Below are 13,900 nucleotides of genomic sequence, written 5' to 3'. Positions count from 1 at the left end.
ACTGTGGCCAAGAGGTAGACTACAACAAAATAGAAATATGCAAAGAATCTGGTTTGTAACTGAAGTTCTAAAGAGATGTATGTACTGATAACTTTTTTAAGCAAGATAGCAATAATAAAATGCACCTTGAGTATAGGAAAAGACTGGAGGAATAGAAATTTATTGGAATTTCTTAAAACCTATTTTTAGAGATTAATTCACATAGAAACTAGATTTCTATTTGATTCTATTTTCTATTATTCTATTTTCTATTATTTCAACAGCTTGACTTATTTCTGTTAAATTTTATAAAGATACCATGCTCATTATTTGTATCATTCTTATAGTTTTCCAGGGGGAGAACACTAGCTGTTGTTGTTATTTTTTAAAGATTTTATTTATTTATTTGAGAGAGAGACACAGAGAGCATGAGCAGGGGGAGGCACAGAAGGAGAGGCTTAGCAGACTCCCCACTGAGTGTGGAGCCAATGCTGGGCTCCATCCCAGGACCCTGGGATCATGACTCGAGCCAAAGTCAGGTACCCAACTGACTGAGCCACCCAGATGCCCTGAGGGGAGGAGCACTAGTTTTTCTTACCACTTTAAACCTGGGGAGTAGAAGCAGAAAGAACTAAAATGATATGCTTAAGTTATGAGGCCAAAAAAAAAAAAAAAAGATTATTTTCATCAACTTAGTACAAAGGGATTGTCGTAGACCAGTTTCTAATATCAAGTCCCCATTCTCTGATAAATGTATTAATTGGACACTATTATCTATAGGTAGATATGGAATAAAAACGATTCCCTTGGTGATGATTTATCAGCCATTTTGTAAGATGAAGCTCGTCTTCACTTTTCAGTAGTCATCTTTAGGTTGTCACTGTGGTGGGTGGATGTGGCACCTGAACGTTAAGTCCCCAAATCCAGAGGTGATGTTAATGGAAGGGGGCATGAGGAAGACATCTGGGTGGGTTTCAGTTGCAGCAGGAGTTCTGACTCTCTTGTGTTTGGAAATCTGGTGAACTTCAGAGAATGCCGCTTGCTAGTAGCGCTCTGCATGTGGGATGACACTTGAGCAGGCTGAGGTCCTCTGGGTAGATCTCAACATATATTGGTTTGGTAAAATGTCCCTCATCATATTTTTCATGTACTTTGGTCCTTGATTTTGGCTGAATGTAACCATAGAATTATACAAAATGAAAATGTCTTGTGGCTCGGCCAAATAACCCGGGCAGGTTAATGAGGAAGAATACGATGTTGGAAGAGAAATTACATTAATAAGTTTTGCTTTTAAATTCTCAATAGAGAGTCTAATGGTAAAACCCAATCAAACCAACCAACCAACCAACCACCCAACCCAGAGCAACAGCTCCAACAACATACTACTGCCCCCCACAAAGCCCCCAAACAAAAAACCCAGACAGTCTTTTCGAGAGGGAGGAGGGGAGGGGCAGTGGGAGAAGGAGAGAGAGAGAAGCTTAAGCAGGCTCCACCCCCAGCACAGAGTCCAACATGGGGCTTGATCTCACGACCCTGAGATCATGACCTGAGCTGAAATCGAGTTGGACGCTTAACTGACTGAGCCACCCAGGCGCCCCTCTCAGGCAGTCTTTTGACTGTTATTGGAAACCAAAGAGAAATGTCAAACTTTAGAGCAGTAAGATAATTTTATGAAGCTAGAAAAATTACTAAGGTTTGTCATTGACATGGATTTATTTGTTTATTTGTTTGAAAAGGGTGTGTGTGTAGAAAAGGTGGTGGGATAAGTTAATTATTTTTGAGCTATTGGTTCTTCTGAAACTCATGTTTATTATTGACGGGGTCAAAAGAAAATATAGGATGGGTTTTTCCGCCCAATCCGGCAGCTTCAGTTCATCAGAAATGAGAGCTAAACACAGCTGTGAAGACAGAAGGCTGAGGAGCAGCGTTCCGTTAATGACTTGGGACAACTCTGAGCTACTGTTCACAATGACTCCGTTGAATGGGGCAGCAGAAGTCCTATGGCCTTTGGCATGGAAACAGCAGCAGCCCTCAAGGATTTCTGAATTTTATTTTACTTATTTTTTTAAAGATTTTATTTACTTATTTGACAGAGAGAAAGAGCACAAGCAGAGAGAGCAGCAGGCAGAGGCAGAGGGAGAAGCAGACTCCCTGCTGAGCAAGGAGTCTGACATGGGGCTCAATCCCAGGACCCTGAGATCATGACCTGAGCAGAAGGCAGATGCTTAACTGACTAAGCCATCCCGGCGCCCCAGACTTCTGTATTTTAAATGAACGACCAAAATGATTCGTGAGGTTTGACAAAACAAAGGGAAAAATATTAACCTTCTTTGGGCTGGAGAGAGAAAGAGGGAGAGGAAGGGGTTAACTACCAGTGGGAGATTTCCAAAGCCAAAGGTGCCTTAATGCCTACATAGCTTTTTCTTTCTTCCTGTTAATTATTATATTTAGCAAAGTTTTCTGTTTCTCACCTTTACTGAATACGGCATTTAGAATGACTGGCCCTTTTGCTGTTCCATGAATGAAGACTTCTCAGTTGTTAGGAGTTAATTTTGTCTCTGTTATTTAACATCCTGAAAAATGATTGTTTCGAAGGTCTGAGAAAAAAAATTATGCTACAAAAAGGTGGTCCCTGCACCTGACTTCACTTCCCCCTTGGATTGCCTGCTTTTCTTTTTCCTTCCCTCCCTCCCTCTCTTCTTTGCTCCCTGCTTTACTTTCTTGTTTCCTTCTTTCTGTCCTCTTATCCCAAAACACACAAAGCATGCAAGGCATAAGTCGATGCTTTATTAATAAATACTATTTCAATAGTGGATATGTACATCTTTAGTCATTTGCCTATTATTTGTTCATCTTTTCAATGTTGAATTGTTTCTTCATGTATCATTTTAATTTTTAGTTTTAGTTTTAGGCTTACTAAATGCTCTGCTACCGGCCTTTGACCAATATATACACTTCAGCTGGGATTCTTACGTAGCTTCAGTATAATTCATGATAATAATGATATGGCAAGATTCTAAATCAAGTCTGGAATTGTGAAAGATTAACTTTTATCCACTGTAGTCATAGTGTTATCATTGCTTATTATATTGCAGTCATCTGAAGATCGGAAATCCAGATGTGGCATATGTAAATAACTACATAAAAGTTGATTCGAAGGCTTCATTCTCCTTCCATGACGGACAGCATTTTTCATTTAAATATTTCGAAGCACGTTGCAAAGGATAGAATTCTCTTCTGTCTGATAGGGCAGTCAAGATACCAAGTCAGATGTCTAAACTAGGTTACATTTTGAAAATAAGAGTTCCTTCTCCTTTTTCCTCTCTGTCATCTTAGCTTTGGTTACATTCATCATTGTTCTCCTCCCAAGATGTTCTCTCTAGATAACAGGTTGTTTTGAATGATATTATCCTGGTAGATATTTTCCCATAGTAGAATAAGGAGATTTTCACACATAAGAAATTATACTCCTTACATGTGGTAGTTTAGTTGGGGGTCTTACAAGCAGAACAATTCTGGTCAATATGTATGGAAAGTAGCCTGATAATGTAAGGGAGAAATATTAAAATTTGTGTCTTTAAGGCTATTAATGAAAAACTAAATGTATTTCTTTGACAAAATAATTTAAAAATCACTTTATTACTGCAGGCTACATACTTTTTTTGTTCTTGTAATAATTCTATGAGCTTTCACATGTTCACGTTGCTTCAGTAGCCCTGCATATTTCCTTGTTTTATGCCTGAAACTAAATTAATTACTTTGTTTAATTCCGTGGACATGCCAAGCTGCAGTTATGAATAGCTACTAATATCAAGTGTTTATACAGAGAGCGTGGGATGTGACAATAAATATCTACCCAATTACCAAACAACTGAGGGCAATATTGTTTCCAGGTAAGCTGGACAAATTGTAACTTCACTATTTTTAATAGGAAATGAAATAATTGCAAAGTCAGCACTGAGGTTTTGTTAAAAATCCAATGATGCCACAATGTCAAATTATAACTTTATTAAGAAACCAGTTTGCAAATACAATAATGTATAAGGTGGTTTTTTTAAAGCCCAAGAATCTCAGGGAAAACAGAGACATCCCGTGAACATCCATCCTGCCAGGGCTTTGGAAATATTTTGACAGTCCTTCAGGAGGTGAAGAGAGATCAGTGCGGGAGGGCAGTTCAGCCATGAGCTTTAGAAGACATTATCTTAGAAAAAGATGTGAGCACGTTTGCCAAATACAAAATAGCAATAACAGCAACAAGCAGTTTTTGTATCCATGCACTAGACTTTGTAAGGTTCATATTTTATACAAATTATTCTATTTAATCCTTATGCAATCTCATGGAGGAAGTTGGTAGAATTAAGATTTTTCAAAATGGTTGTCATTTTGCAAAGGAGAGAATCAGTGCTGAGCCAGGACTGGGAGTGAGGTGAGGTTGAAGGGCAGATTGCAGGTCAGAGGGTGTTAAAACTGAAATTAAGTTGCACCTGTCCTTTATTTATTTATTTTATTTTTATTTTTTTAAAGATTTTATTTATTTATTTGACAGAGATAGAGACAGCCAGAGAGAGAGAGGGAACACAAGCAGGGGGAGTGGGAGAGGAAGAAGCAGGCTCATAGCAGAGGAGCCTGATGTGGGGCTCGATCCCACAACACCGGGATCACGCCCTGGGCCGAAGGCAGACACTTAACCACTGTGCCACCCAGGCGCCCCATGCACCTGTCCTTTAAAACAACCTCCACTTGGTGGGAGTACATCTGTTCCCATGGGGGTGAGGAGGGAGAGGTAGGACTTGAGAGTTGTTCTCCCACTGGGCATTGAGCTCTGAGCCGAAATTTAATCCTGAATTATAGCTGTCTTTTCCTAGTCTTTATTTCTAGCATTCCGCCAGGCCAGAAGGAGGAAAGCGTACGAATACACATCAGTTTGGGTCTTGTGGTTAATCCTTCGTAGTTGGGGCAGGTTTCCGCCAGCCACTGAACCTGTCCCCATGCCTTACCCCACCCTCACCGCAGCTTGTGTCTTCTTTATCTTCTCTTTTCACTTCAGCACTGCTAAGTCCTTGTTTAGCTGCTGAAGGTAAATAGCTTTGGTTGTTTCTAGTCACTTTCTCTTCCCACTTTGATTTTTGCCCGGACACACCCAAAATGCTAAGGCTCTGGTAACTATTTCCACTGAGGTTTTGAAGCCTTAGGAGGGGGCTTGTATTCTTAAGACTTTTCCCGCAGTTGCCTACTCATTCCCTTGCTACATGCGTATTTCTAAAATTTGGGGCTATCGGTGAGGTATTTGTTGACTTCCCTTCCTTTTCAGGTATTACTTTCAGGATGCACGAGGGGGCTGGGAATGGCACCAACCCCACCGGAAAACCTTTGGTTTTTTTGTTCTGCCTTCTTTTTAAAAATGTTCTTGGTGAGAAATAGACTCCCTCCAAGTTTAGTTGCTACTGGTGATCCTCCCCTTTTAAACTGTCATTTGTTATCCGAGAAAAGAGATTCTGAACTCTGAGTTCACTGTCAATTTTACTTAAAAATCCCCTCAAATCTTTCTTTCGGTTAAATTACTATGTAGCATATGTGCAGTTTTTATATTAGAATGTACTGTTCTGTGAATATTGTCCCTGCCTAAACTGACTTTTGATGACTGCCTCTCTTGGGCAAGTGGCTAACCCTTTTTAGCCTCTGATTTATAATCTTGTACTTCATTCAGCCCCTCGTGGCATTTTATACTATCGACCATTTCCTCTGTGTAACTCTATTCTTTGGTTTCTACTAAACCTTTCTGAGTAGATTCCAATCTTTCATGTTTTTCTTAGTTTCTTCATGAGAACTTCTTCCTTTGCTCTTTAAGAACTGTTCCAGGGGCATCTGGTTGGCTCAGTAGGTTAAGCGTCTGCTTTTGGCTCAGGTCATGATCTAGGGGCCCTGAGATTGAGGCTCGGCAGGGAGTCCGCTTCTTCCTCTCCCTCTGCTCCTCCCCCTACTCATGCAGTCTCTCTCTTGCTCACTCTCTCTCTCTCTCTCTCTCAAATAAATAAATAAAATATTTAAAAGAACAAAAACAAAAACAAAAACCCTGTCTAGATATTTGCAGTTTTGCCCTTGGCTAAAATGCAGGCCCAAGCCAAAGTACAATTCAGCCTGCCAGACTAAGGTAGCCCAGAGCCAAGGTGCTGCCTCAGGGACTTCGAAAGCAGTTCCAATAGCATACCCATCATAATATTTAACTGTTCTCACCTTTTAAATTAAGAACTATTGGTTTACCATGAATAGTCAGTGTTGTTCAAAGGCGTTTATTAGAAGTCATCATGGGGCTGGGGGTGTGGGGTCAGAAGATGATCGTGCACGTCAAGCAGTCATGAGGAGGCAAGAAGGGTGGCAGAGTTAAAATTATTCCAGGGCACGAATTACACGAGAAGTAGTTAGCAACAGATGATGGCCTGAAAGATGTTGAGTGTGATGCGGATTGTGGAGGCAAAGGACAAAGGGCAGGTCATGTTCAAAGACAGGGAGACTTATCAAGCTTTCTTTAAGGGCCTTAAAGGCCCTCATCCCAATTCTCCCAAATAATAGAGACAGATTTGTTGTTTTTAAATACGACATACAGGGGTTGGGCCATAACAGGTTTGGAATCCACTTTCAACAGTAGGCAGTTAGCCCAAGAAAAACTGATAGTTAGTACTTAGTTTGGGGTTTGGGAAAGTTCAGATTGCCATGAAGCCTATTTTTGGATCTAAGTGTAACTTTTGTTCTGAAATCAGGTGCCTCAAATAAGAAGCTGGAGTTTGAACAAACAATTCTGTAATTCTCCTTGGAAACTTTGTGTCCCTTTCAGGCTGAAAGTTTTAACAGGTGGGTGCTGTCTCCCAGAGAAGAGGCCTGGGAAGGGAAGCAGGAGAGCATACTGTGTATGTGTTATAATAAAACAGAACCTGCAGGTAACTTTATATTGTCTACATCTGCCTTTAAGTTTTGGGAGAAGCAGGAAGGACTTTTGGTAGAACCCTGGGGCAGTCCCGTCCAGATGTATCACTTTCCTTCCCAAGCAAAGGCAGAGAGATATTGACTGGCCTTATCCACAGGGATGTTAAAGTGGATGATTTATCCACTACACAAATCAATCACAGTGGGAAAGTTGCTTTCAGTGGGGATGGAGGCTAACAAAATATGGGGATTTGGAACTACAGGGTGTCAAAGGATAATAATATTGTTTATGGCTTGGAGATCCTGAACAAATCTCGATTTGTGGCCACTGGGTTTCCTCACAGGCAAAATAGGATTATCGCAAGGACTAGTACAGGGGATGAGAGGCCCTGAGCCTTATAATCTTCTCTTATGGGCTTGATGCCTTGAAGGGCCTCTTTATTTAGAGGGTATTGATTCTGGGGAAATGTTTTGAGGGATCTACTTGGATTTCTTAAAAGATTTATTTATTTATTTGAGTGAGAGAAAGAGAGAGAGAGAGAGAGGTGAAAGTGAGGGGAGGGGCAGGGGGAGAGAATCTTGAAGCAGACTCCCTGCTGAGCAGAGCCCATGATCCATGAGGTCATGACCTGAGCCAAAACCAAGAGTCAAATGCTTAACGAACTGAGCTACCCAGGTGACCCACTACTTGGATTTTTATAGGAAAAATAAAACCGTGCTATGGATTCTGCCAATTTTCTGTTAAGAATATTGTCCATGAAGATGAGGCAGCTGGTCCAACAAGGACAAACGGTTAGTGTCCTCAAAATTAGCTCTACTGCCATCAGAGATGGTGCAAATAAAAGATGTTGAAGCATTGAGTCAGCTGATTAGATATTTTGGTTGCTGCTCTAAACTCTTGAATTATCTCCCCCTTTCAGGAGGAAGAAATTACAATATGATATTTCTCTGAGAAATCTCAGCCCAGTAAATAACCAAGGGTCGAGGAACTGAGGAGAACCGTGTTAGTACTCCAAGGCAGGGCTGTGTGGTAACAGTAGGGTTGAGCACCACGAGCTTAGCCCCGGTGTTAGGATTCATTCCCAGCTTGGTGTTGTTTCTCTAAGCTGGTTAAGAGGCAGGATTGGGAAGAACCTCCTGAATTTCTTCAGAGTCCCATAACTGGCAGTTAGGAGGGCATTGGGAAGACTTGTCGGAGAACGGAAGGTGTCTGAGTTTATGTTTGCAATAGTCTTTGTTCCGGTCTCTTACTTTTGGTAATAATGACAAAGATGGGGAGAGGGGATTGGTTTTGTTTGCAAGGTTCCATTCATGGGAGTTGAAAATCAAGGATTGTAGTGGTCTACCTTTTAGTCGAATCATCTGGGGGCGTGTGAGCTGATTGCTCAATGAGAGCTGGAGAAGACATGGCCCCCCATTTTTTTTTTAGGCTCCAAGTCTAGCATGGAACCCAACACGGGTCTTGACCTCACGACCCTGAGATCAAGAGTCAGACGCTCACCCAACTGAGCCACCCAGGCCCCCCACCGTGTTGGTCCTTTTAATGAGAGGGGAAAGATCCTGGTTTCACCCATTAAGGAGCATGAAGGTGAAAGCTGAGTTGAATTCAACATCCACAGGAGGACCAGAATTTTCCTTAAAAACAATTTGGGACCGGCTATAACATTCACACACAAGCTTAGTGGGCTTCTGGGTACAGGCCTGAATCTTATTCAATCAACAGGTTTTGGGAAAGCCCTAGGGATTGCCAGGTGACATCAATTAGTGATTGCTGCTCCAGAACACATGGCAAGGCAAGGGGCTGGTCTCTTACTTGCAGTTCAGAGATTTTTCAGGATCGTGCCCATTAGCTGTTCCCACCCAGTGCTGGACTTGGCCTCTGCCCACGAGCCTGAGAACTAGCAGGTACAAATCTGAGAAACCTGGTCGGTAAGTCTGGACTAAATTAAATTTCTTGGCAAATCTATGAGGATCTTTAGTAACTCTAGGAAAATCTTTGACTTTAGGTCACAGTTTGGCGTCAGTCCAGAGGACATAGGAAATTAGGGGGTTAGCAGGACTCTCAGAGGATCTAATTTTAAAGGGGCAGGTTCTCATGGGTTTGGGGGAGGAGGAAGTAGAGAGAGGTTTGGGAAAAAAGGGAAATTCAGTTAGAGGGTTGAAATGAAGAAATGAAAGGTACAAAGGAGGTGCAGTAGGGGAATTGAAGATTAGTGGAGGACTCAGGGGTGAAGGGGCCTCCGATGCCTATTTACTATTTTTTTTTTCAGTTGTGTACTTTCCTTGGTCAATTTAGAAATAGCATTTTGTAAAAAGGCAGTTTTAGAGTCCTGAATATGCTTGGAAGCCTCGTGATACCAATTGAAATGGGCGTCCCATTCAGTTTACTTTAGAGCAGTGGGACTTCTAATTTCGTTCTAAAAAAGCAAATTTGAGGAGATTTAAAGTTCCCTATAGTGAACTTTATTAGAGTTCTAAATTATCTTTGGTTAAGTTGGTCCAATTAGTTACAAATAACACGAGGAGAGACCCTACTTTTTACACATAAAAAAGGTCGGGGTCCCAGAGAACTCTCCTGAGAGTATTTGGGAGATTGGGATCCCCTTATTCAAAGCCAGAGGCTCAAAAAATCCAAATGAGTACTCATCAGGAAAGACAAAGCCTTTTTTTTTTTATAATGATTTTTTATTATATTATGTTAGTCACCATACAGTACATCCCCGGTTTTCAATGTAAAAGCCTTTTTTTTTTTTAATTTTATTAATTTATTTGAGAGAGCACGCTTGAGCACGTGAACAGGGGGAGGGGGAAAGGCAGAGGGAGGGGGAGAAGCAGACTCCAAGCGGAGCAGGGAGCCCCACTGGGGCTCGAGCCCAGGACCCCGAGATCATGACCTGAGCTGAAGGCAGCCGCTTAACCAACTGAGGCACCCAGGCGCCCCAGGAAAGACAAAGCCTTTAAACAGATCCCAAGTAAAGTTGGAGAGCTCAACCAAAATGAGGGAGCTCAGATCTGAGAAGACACTTCCAGAACTAAAAGGAAAAGACTCATAGAAGCTGAGAGCACAAAGGGCTCAAGTTCTCTGGGGGTCATTAGTTCCTCAGTGGTTCCTCTCTTTCCCAGCCTCATATTTGGTCACCATGGATTGTTGACCTTAATAAAAGGAGCCAGTTACTTTAGACGAGATCGGGTGCGTTCAGGGCGATATGGCCGTACATGGGAGCCAGTTATTTTACCAGCAAAAGGAGTGCATTTGGGACTAGCAGAGGAATTGTAATTTAGGACAAGCAAACTATGGTGAACCACAGGCGAGTCCAGAGAACAGAAGAGAAGGGCTCGATTTAATAGAGGGAAGGAGGAAGCCGGGAGTGGCCCTTTCGCTGTTTTCATTAGCCGGGCTGCTGCTGGGCAGCGAGAAATTCTTCCTTTCTCCTGCTGGGGTGTGTACAGTGAGCTGCTTCCGTCGGAGGATGCGTGGGGTGCTTCTTGCCCTGAGCGGTAGTGCGCGGCTGCGCCCCCCCACTTCAGGGCTTCCAACTCCATTTAAAATGATGTTTCTTTTATTTTCACGTGGAAAAAAAAAAAGATGCTCCTAGGACTCCTATAACCTAGGAAATTAAAGGGTTTCAGGAGCTCCGCCACCGGGGGCAGAGACCATATGTATTTTCTCTTGTCTCCTACTGATCTACTCCATACGTTTAAGGTCTGAGCTCTAGGACGACAACCCACACCTGCACGCAGTCACGTGACTGTCCCAGAGAAAATGAATATTACCATGCCTCAACGTGTCCCAAACTTTGCTCATTTCCCCCCACTCTCTTGCTGTCTTCATTTTTGCTTATATTTCCATTTTTCTATTTATAAATCATAACGCCCTAAGCTCTCTGACCTAAATTTCCTGGGAGTCATGCTACACGTCTTTCTTTTCCTCGTCATCTACGGTCATTGACCGAGTGCTGGGATTCCACCTACCGAATCCTACCAGCCTTCATCCGTCCGTTCCGGTCTGTTTATACTTCCAGCTGCAAGTAATAACCAACCTGACTAAAAGCTGCCTCCACGCCAAGGATTTGGGAACTTCCCTTGGAGGTTCTAGAGTTGTTATTTCGAGCTCTAGTGCGGCAGTGCAGAGCTGTCAGAACTCTGTGACGGCTTTTCTGAAACTTTTTGGGTCTTCTCCCCAGGGCTGCACGTGGCAATACAGCACGCGACAATGTCCGGAAGCCGAAAAGGTAAGGTTCTTCCGTGCAGCGCTCAGTCTTTTTTTTTTTTTTTTTAATTTTTTATTATGTTATGTTAGTCACCATACAGTACATCATTAGTTTTTGATGTAGTGACCCCTGATTCATAATGCTCAATCTTTTTATCAGGGTAGAAAATCCTTTCTAGGAATACCTAGCCAACTACCACCACACCCCACCCCAACTCACACACACACACACACTCTCTCTCTCTCTCTCTCCCCCCCCCCCCGCCCCCCACCAGCATGAGGTCTCTTGCTTTGGATTGGGTCACATAGCCAGGCTCTTTCTGGGCCCCTGTAGTCGTCTGCCAGGAGGGAAGTAGGGTAGGAAAATGGCTGTTGAGTGTCTGCTATATTCTTCATCTTTCCCCCATTTTCTCTACTCTTGCTGGAGTTAGGGTTCTTATCATGTCTGGCATGGGCTGTTTTCATAGACTCCTGAATTATTGCCCAGTTGCCCATGTCACTAACATCATGTCTCCTGGAGTGAGCTTTCTGTAAGGTATTACCGATATTTTAAAAAAATTATTTCTTTTAATGTGCCATTTCAACATTTTTCATACTTGGTGAAAAAAAAGTTTGAATAAATTAAAACTACATTAATTCATTAAGATCCATTTAAAAATTGTCAATGAGAATAAGAAGCTAAAACTTTTGAGAATCTGAGGGTTGATGGAGGAAGTATTGTCTGGAAAAGCATTTCTTTTCCTCGGTCAGTAGAAAAAATACAGGTGCACTGCTACTTTTTGGCCATTGGTAGAGTGAGCTCTCAAACTGTTGGACATAAATCTAGTCACTATAGTTTACAACCATGTAATATGGACACTGATATATAGTTTATGCTATGGGTACGTTTGAGGAGTTGAAACATCATTTTAATAAAATTATAAGTTCTCAGAGAATTTGTACTTTAGAGGAACATTGCTTTGATTCTTTCATTAAAAAGAAGAATCTCTTATAATGTAAATAAGTTCAGATTTAAAAAAAATTGCTTTCTGAAATTAAGGGACATCTGGACTATATATATATGTATATTTAATAGAAGTTCAATAAACTATAGAAATGTGACATAGCATGCTTTATGCAAATAAAAAAGCTTTCAAAATAATGGTTTTCTTTTTTTTTGTCCGGGAGTCTTTTGGAAAAATAATGGTAGCCTTATTTTTGGTCTTGTTATATCATGAAGAGGTCATTTCAGTATCACAGTTTATTTAAATAACTTAAAATTATTCTTGAATTATGACGTTACGGACAGAGACTAAAAGTGTTGTTAATGGTTGTTTTAGGTAGTTTCGCCATAAATATCTTTGCCATAAGCATTTTTGCTGTAAGCGTTTTTGCCGTGTAACTAATAGGCTGTTAAGACAATTTTGCAGCAAACAATAAAATAAGGAAAAATAAAAGAGGGTCATTAGAAAGGACATAATGAAACATGGAAAAAGTGATATAATTAATGATTAATTTCTTTATTAAGAGAAGTATCCATTTTCCAAATGATAGCGTGCCTATTTGTAACTGAGCTCTGTACTGTGTTGTGACTCTTTTACAGTTGTTCCTTGTTGGCCCCGTGTCACGTGTCCATTGATGGGCACTTCAAAGTTGTGTGGGGAAATGTGTTCATGCTGTCTTGCATTTGTTTTTTGTTTTTTTGGTTTTTTTTTTTAAAGGTTTTATTTGACAGAGAGAGACAGCCAGTGAGAGAGGGAACACAAGCAGGGGGAGTGGGAGAGGAAGAAGCAGGCTCCTAGCGGAAGAGCCTGATGTGGGGCTCGATCCCAGAACGCCGGGATCACGCCCCGAGCCGAAGGCAGATGCTTAAGGACTGCGCCACGCAGGCGCCCCACTGTATTGCATTTGTAACTGAGTTTTGTTATTGTTAACTGCTGTGATCTGACTTTCTAGTGTAGTATACAGTCTGACTTTACGCAGTCTGATTTCACACTTCTAGTAAGTTCTATCACTGACTCTTCTATCAAGTTGATATAGGTAGCTGTTTTCTACTGCTTTAAGACCACCGTGTCTACTTGTCACAGTATAAGCAATTATGGCGGTTAGCTAAGATTTATGTAATATATAAATGGGAACTTTGTCAATGGGGAGATGAAACCAAAGCGATCATTTAGTTATGGACTGGAAGTGTGTGTGGCAAAGATGCTTGTGGCACAGATGTCTACTACAAAGATGGCTTACAGCAAAAATACCGAACCCCCGTTAATGGTGTAGTTACAGTGTTCATGCCTGGTTGATGATAGGTTGGTCTGAATATACATGACTCTATCTGTATACAGTATTAATAGAAAACGATAATTCTTTGTGGAAATGGAATTATAAATGTTCATATTGTTTTACATCTTGCTTTCTTTACCCACAATGTATCATAGACATTAGAATACATTTTCTACCATATCATAGAATATGTTAATTTTTTTGCAAGAAATTTTTTAGTTATGTTTTTAAGTTAAGGTAATTTCAAAATTGACAATCCCTCCTAAAGCAGCCACACTAATATCTATGCAAGGACTAATAGCAGGGAGTAACTATGTAGGGCTTTTAAATAGTACCAAGAGTATATAATGTATATAATTTATTTTGTAAATCCACCCAATATGGAAAAGGGGCAAGTGTGGGCCGTTATGTTAAATGCCTTCAGAAGTCTGTGCAAATGGATGTTGGATATTTTAAATCTTTAAAGAAATTTTTTATTAACATTTCAAATGCATTTGAATATTAAAAATCTTTCACTCATATCCTTTAATT

The sequence above is a fragment of the Ursus americanus genome, chromosome 36 (assembly GCF_024610735.1).
Source record: "Ursus americanus isolate L20-20 chromosome 36, mUrsAme1.1.p, whole genome shotgun sequence".
Lineage (NCBI taxonomy): Eukaryota > Metazoa > Chordata > Mammalia > Carnivora > Ursidae > Ursus > Ursus americanus.
The sequence above is the reverse complement of the archived record's forward strand: the minus strand, read 5'-3'. Positions refer to the sequence as shown.